The 6,336-nt window shown below is 39.4% G+C and overlaps 1 pseudogene; it reads right to left on the bottom strand.

Moving 5' to 3' along the window:
- Positions 1–5,185: 5,185 nt before the first annotated feature.
- Positions 5,186–6,050, bottom strand: LOC121439870 (annotated as a pseudogene).
- Between the last annotated feature and the right edge of the window lie 286 nt (positions 6,051–6,336).

Below are 6,336 nucleotides of genomic sequence, written 5' to 3'. Positions count from 1 at the left end.
CCATAAATAGTGCTTCACCTGTGCTCTGGAAATAAGTTCAATGAGCTCACTCGTTCCTCAAGTTGGACTTCGGTGGAATCATACTTCAGTCTGTCATTGGACACTTTTGCTCATCCCCCCAAAGTCCACAAAACAGTAATATTTTGTGATAATAACCTTACTAAGTTTTGTAACCTTAGGAGCCTAACAACATGCTTAATGCATAGTAGGTATTTAAAACATTGTTTTGGCGCTGGGGAATATTAATCCCAACTACAAGAGAATAAGACCACTCCCACAATTTTTGAGTCAAATTTGAAGCAAGCTTTATTAAGTACCACCCAGGACACTGGCCACATCCATACCCAGGATTACCAGAATATTGGCACCAAAATACCTTAGTCAGGTGCTTATAAAGACAAAACCCACAAAGCTCCATACTTCTTGCCGCCTTTGTCTAGTTGGAGCAAGCAAAGATTCCAATGTACTCCTTGCCTAAATACCTCCAGTTTACATTTGAACAAGCACATCCTGCAGGTGGACCAACCAAGCTTGTTTATGGAAGCAGAAGCATTGGCCTGTTATCTTATATGAACAGCAGCCCCTCAGCATTCCAGGAAGTTACTGGTCCTTGGGTAAGAATTGAGTAGGAATTACAGGTTTGAGGCAATTTTGTTTTATAGATTTCTTAAGCACAATAATCTAAACAGAACATAACTTTAATTACCACGGAAGACCATTCTGTTGCTAAAAGTGCTTGCTGTGCAATCATGAGAACCTGATTCCAATCCCCAGCATCCATATAAAACTCAGATGGGTTGATGACCCAGCTCAGAAAAAAAAACCTGCATAAATTACCGTCTGCCCAACCCCTTCCAAACTTCCAAACCCCTTCCTAAATGATTGGTAGGTTATCTCTTCAGAGAGGGCATGCTGAGAATGGGTGAGGCAGACTTAGAAAAAAGAAGGCCTGAAGGCAACAGTTCCAAGAATATTGTTGATTTACCAGCTGGAGATGGTAGAAGGAGGTCTGGTTTGTTATTCTTTTCCCAATGAGCATCTTTACTGGAGGGTAACAGGCACATCTCTGTGAGTTTGAGGCCAGCCTGGTCCTTATAGTCAATTCCATGATAGCCAGGGCTATGTAGAGAGACCCTATCTAATGCAACAATAAAAATTCCTTTTCTTCTATCTCTAAATGTGCTTGTCTTAACAACTGAGCTTCCTTATTCATTCTTTTTTTTTTTTTTTGGTTTTTCGAGACAGGGTTTCTCTGTGGCTTTGGAGCCTGTCCTGGAACTAGCTCTGTAGACCAGGCTGGTCTCGAACTCACAGAGATCCGCCTGCCTCTGCCTCCCGAGTGCTGGGATTAAAGGCGTGCGCCACCACCGCCCGGCTCTTATTCATTCTTTGAAACTTCACCTGCTCCTTCTTCTCTAAGGCTGTGGCTTTCTTCTTATCTCTTCCTCTGGACAGCTGCCCACGAGATTTACCATTTGCAAAATTGTCCTTCCTTGACCTTAAAATCAAAAGTGCTCCAGGTGTGCAAGTCAATAATCCCAAAGTGAGCGAAGGCAGAGAAAGGCAGATCCTTGGGCTCAGTCAGCTGTGTTTTAGGCAATTGAAAGACCCTATCTTTGTTTTGTTTTTGAGACAAGACTTTACTGTAGCTTTGGAGCCTGTCCTACAAGTAGCTCCTGTAGACCAGGCTGACCTCAAACTCACAGAGATCCGCCTGCCTCTGCCTACTGAGTGCTGGGATTAAAGGCGTGAACCACCAACCACCAACGCCTGGCTATCCACTGATTTTTTTTATGGTGATTTGTTTATTTTTCACGTTCTCTGACTTTTGTCATATTGATCAAATGTGGGAAGATTCGATGTTATTTGATCATTGAGCTGGACCCTTGTAATGAAAGTGCTCCAGTCTCCACACCTGTGGCAGCGGGTATTTCCAGAAATGTTTCCAACTCATGTGGATTGCATGTTCAAGGAAGAGTGTGCCTTTGAACAGGAGAGAAACACATGAGATCCTAGGAAGAGGCTAATTTGATGGTGAACGTTGGTATTTTGGTGCATCAGTATGTGAGCAATCCCAGTGATCTATCCATTGATTTTTAAACAGACCGTTTTGCTCATGTGATCTCTCTTCCTCTTTGACTGGACTCTAGGGGCTTGACCCAGTACATAGCTGTGGATCTCTACATCTCTACATCTGCTTCCATCAGTTACTGGATGACAATGGTTCTATGATGATAATTACGGTAGTTACCAATCTGATAACAGAGGAAGGCCAGTTTAGGCACCCTCTCCACTATTGCTAGGAGTTTTAGCTGGGGTCATCCTTGTGGATTCCTGGGAGTTTTCTTACCATTAGATTTCTCCCTAACCTATAAGGGCTCTCTCTATCAAGATATCTCTTTTCCAAATATCACATGTACTGACTCATAGGTTTTTTTAAACATAAAGCAAAGAAAGCCAGACTACAAACTACAATTCCAGAGAATTTAGATAACAATGTGGACACTAATTGAGACTTACATAGATCTAATCTATATGGGAAATAGGAAATAGAAAAAGACAAGATCTCCTGAGTAAACTGGGAGCATGGGGACCTTGGGGGAGGATTGAAGAGGGGAGAGTCAGGGAGGGGAGCAAAGAAAAATGTAGAGCTCAATAAATATCAATTAAAAATGATCCCATCCCCTTATGTTCTCTTCCCCACTCATCTCCACCCCTCCTGCCCACTCCCAATATTCTCAGGGAATGTTGTCTATTTCCCCTTTCCCAAGGGGTATGTCTCTCCAATGGTCCTCCTTGTTACCGTTACCTAGCTTCTCAAGGGTTGTGGATTGTAGCCTGGTTATCGTTTTCTATATATCTAATATCCACTAATGATAGCATATAGAAAAATTCTTAAGTATTTCCCCTCCTATTGATCTTTTGCTTTTAGCATGATTTTTTTTTTTTGGAAAAGCAAATGATCATTAACAATGATTTAGCTGTGAGCATGCTCTCAGTATGATTTACTCAAGAAAATCCCAAACAATATGAATATGAGATAATAAGGAAGTATTTACAGCTATGTGATAGCCACTCTATGAGATGCAATGTGTGGATATTAGAAAGCAATAATGTAGACCCACATTCAATAAGATACAAGAATATTTCCTATAGACCTGAGTGAAGAAATAGTTTACAAAATAGGACAATTCCATTTTTGTTATAAGCCCATACATTATTTATCTATAGCCCTCTGTGTCTGTACACTGAAATATTAACAATATTTATATAAGGTGGTATAGTTTTTCTTTTCTCTGCTCAGTAGTAGGCTTTCCATTTTCTAAAATGAATGTTCAGTCCTTGTGTTAAATGTGTTTCTAAATGAATGTAGGGAGGTAAATGCTGGAGGAAATGAATAATTACAAAATAGTTCTTAACACTTTCATGCTAATTCTACCCTTGAGGGTTCAGCCCCAAGCCACTGAAGTGCAAATGAGGATCTGAATTTTAAAGACAGCCACAGAGGTCCTCCCAGTTTTCCCATTTTAAAGAGACTGACATGGAAATGGGACCTTGCTTTCCATTTTGAATAAATAAAACTTAATAAGAACACAAAGAACTATGTGGAGAAATGTTCAGACGTATATTATGAGGTAATTTAGAAACATTATTTGTCTGATTTAAAAACTGCATTGTGATTTTAAAAGCAAAAACCGTTCTTAGGTATCCAGATCCTCTTTGTTTTTCCCCCTGTAACAAATGCCTCTCTTTCTTTTTCCCCTGAAGATATGAAAATCTGACTTTAATATCAGAATATTTATGTAAAAACAATCAGCATGACAATTTGACTGTAGTCTGTTCAAAACACACATCTCCTTTGTCGCTGAGGATTTAGCAGTCTATTGATGTCTTTGTGAAGATTTGAGGCGTAGAGCTAAGCCTATAATAACAGTGCCACACATTCCTTCATTAAAACATACAACTACACTATTTCATTTTCCAGAAATACCACAAAAAAAAAACAACAACAAAAAAAAAAAACAATGTTCGAGCACTTTGGCATCTGCTTTAAAGGCAGATTTGCATTACTTCTTAGGAAGTGAGAGTTTCAAAGAAACATAATTGCTGCTGCCAGGGAGGCCCAGATAGTCAAAGATAAGCAAGGAAATGGAAGACACCTGTAGTGATAAGAACTAGAAGTACAGAAGAGTGGTACAACTTGAATTGTGCTCAAATATTTATCTCAGTATAGATGCCAGTATGAACTAGGGCCATCCCGTTTTAGGTACCACAGGGCTGTAAAGTATGCCTTCCCTGTACAGCAGCCTGATGATGGGTATTTTATAACCAAAATCAAATTGGAGAAAAATGTTAATTATACTTTAGGCCCTGTCTTCCCTTTGTTTCCTACAGTCTGTCTCTTTCCAGTGACCTCCCCCATATAGCCATGCTGCTGGCCTTAGCAGCAATGGTCATAAGGGTTGCAGCAACCATCACTACTGCTAAGAACCATCAGTTTTTAGACAAATTGCAGAATCAGAAGGCTTACAAATTGGACTTCAAGGAGTGTTTAAGGCTTGAAGTCATCGTAGTACAAAGAAAAATGTATTTCTCCTTGAAGTTTTCAAAGTATTGAGATAATTTCCCTGCTCTGTTATTTTCGTGGTACTTACTACTTTCAATCAGATATACTTTAGAAATGACTAACTGCATTTTCATTCCCACGGAACTGTAAGCTCCACAAGGAAAAAGGATGCGTCGTGTCCTTTGTTGTTTTCCCAGTGCTTAGAAAGTTCCTGGAACAAAAAAAAATATTCAATGAGGACCCAGTGAATTATTCTGATGTCTATCTTTTAATGGCCAGCAGTGATTGTACCATCTTTATTTACTTTATTAAATAAATACTGATTTTATTTCACATATTTTTGTCTCCCTACCATTTCCACATCTGACTACCACTATTACTATGTCCTATCATAACATTCCAGACATGCTTAGAAACAAGTAAAGGGTGGAGCTCCATCCTTGAACACTAAACAGGCATTTTAGACAACGTGTTCTTGGCAATGGAACCTGAACAACATTTGTCAAACACAATAGGCAAAGTTCTTACTTTGTATTATATAAAGGACAGACATACTTATCAGCTGTTACAGAAATTAATAAGTAAGACAGAATATTTCAAATTGTTTAAGCCATTTTCTTAAAGAGACTTCCTCCACTGCCAGAGATCTTGAACAGCCTCCTGGTCAGTCATCCGGAAGCAAATCTTCTCATAATTAATGAACTTGGCTTCCACTTTGGGATGAGAACTACCTTTTTCTATGCTTGCTTGTATTTTTGCCTTAATGTCTTCTGCAGAGCAAGGTACTTTTGGTGTTTAGGAATTTTGTTCTGTTTTCTGAAGGACGGTTTACCATTTGATCTTAGTGTTGATGGTTTTAAGTCTTTTGCATTTTGGGTTGATTTTTGTGCATTTTTGGATGGGGTATCTCATACAGATTTCTTCACTGGAACTTTTTTCTTCAGCTTCCTCATCATCAAAATCATCATCTTCATCAACCTCATCCTCATCATCTTTGTTGTTGTCCTCATCAACTTCGTCAAGTTTTACCTTTTCCTATGGACCCTTGTACTACCTCCAGGAACAGATCTCTTTTCAGATATACATAAGAGTTTCACATCCTCCTGATCTTCAACTTCTGACCCTGCATCTTCCTTTACAGCTACTAGATACTGTCCACTAGTGCACAGACCCTGAACCACACTTCAGCCTTAAGACCACAGCTGGTGTCATTTCAAAGTCCCAAAGAGAAATTATTGGTTGTACTGACATTTTCAAAGTTGTCCATGTTACTTTAATTGGACTGCCTTCATAGATCATTCCTTCTGCCTCTACAATGTCTAATGTCTTTTGCCCCTGCCCCTAAACTAGCCATTCTTAGTGATAACTGGTGCTCATTCTCATCATTATCCACCTTAAAGTGGTGATCTTTGTCAGCCTTTAGTTCACAATTGGAAAGGAAGCTCTGAGGCCTAAGAGGGCACATGTCCATCGAGTCTTGCATGAAGTGGAGGTGTGCACACTTCGGTAATTTCACTACTGTTAAGAGTTGCAGCGTAAATGTCTGATAGGCAGGCTATTTGGTACCAGGTTGAGAATCACTGCTGTAGGGAATTGAATGTGTGCTCCCAAAGTACAGAGCCATGTTTAACAGCCAATTTTGTTAATTTCCAATAATAAATTTTTTTCTGCTTATGCATTTCATTCTTGAAAAATTACACCAAAGGCAGGAGGATACTTAGAGGCATGAAAAGGTGTACATGGAGTTGTCTTTTTACTTTTCAGATCCA

Source organism: Microtus oregoni, unplaced genomic scaffold (genome assembly GCF_018167655.1).
Source record: "Microtus oregoni isolate MIOR12 unplaced genomic scaffold, Mior012 000063F_ref0000156, whole genome shotgun sequence".
NCBI classification, from domain to species: Eukaryota; Metazoa; Chordata; class Mammalia; order Rodentia; family Cricetidae; genus Microtus; species Microtus oregoni.
Note: the sequence above shows the minus strand (reverse complement) of the source record. Positions and strands in the feature narration are given on the sequence as shown.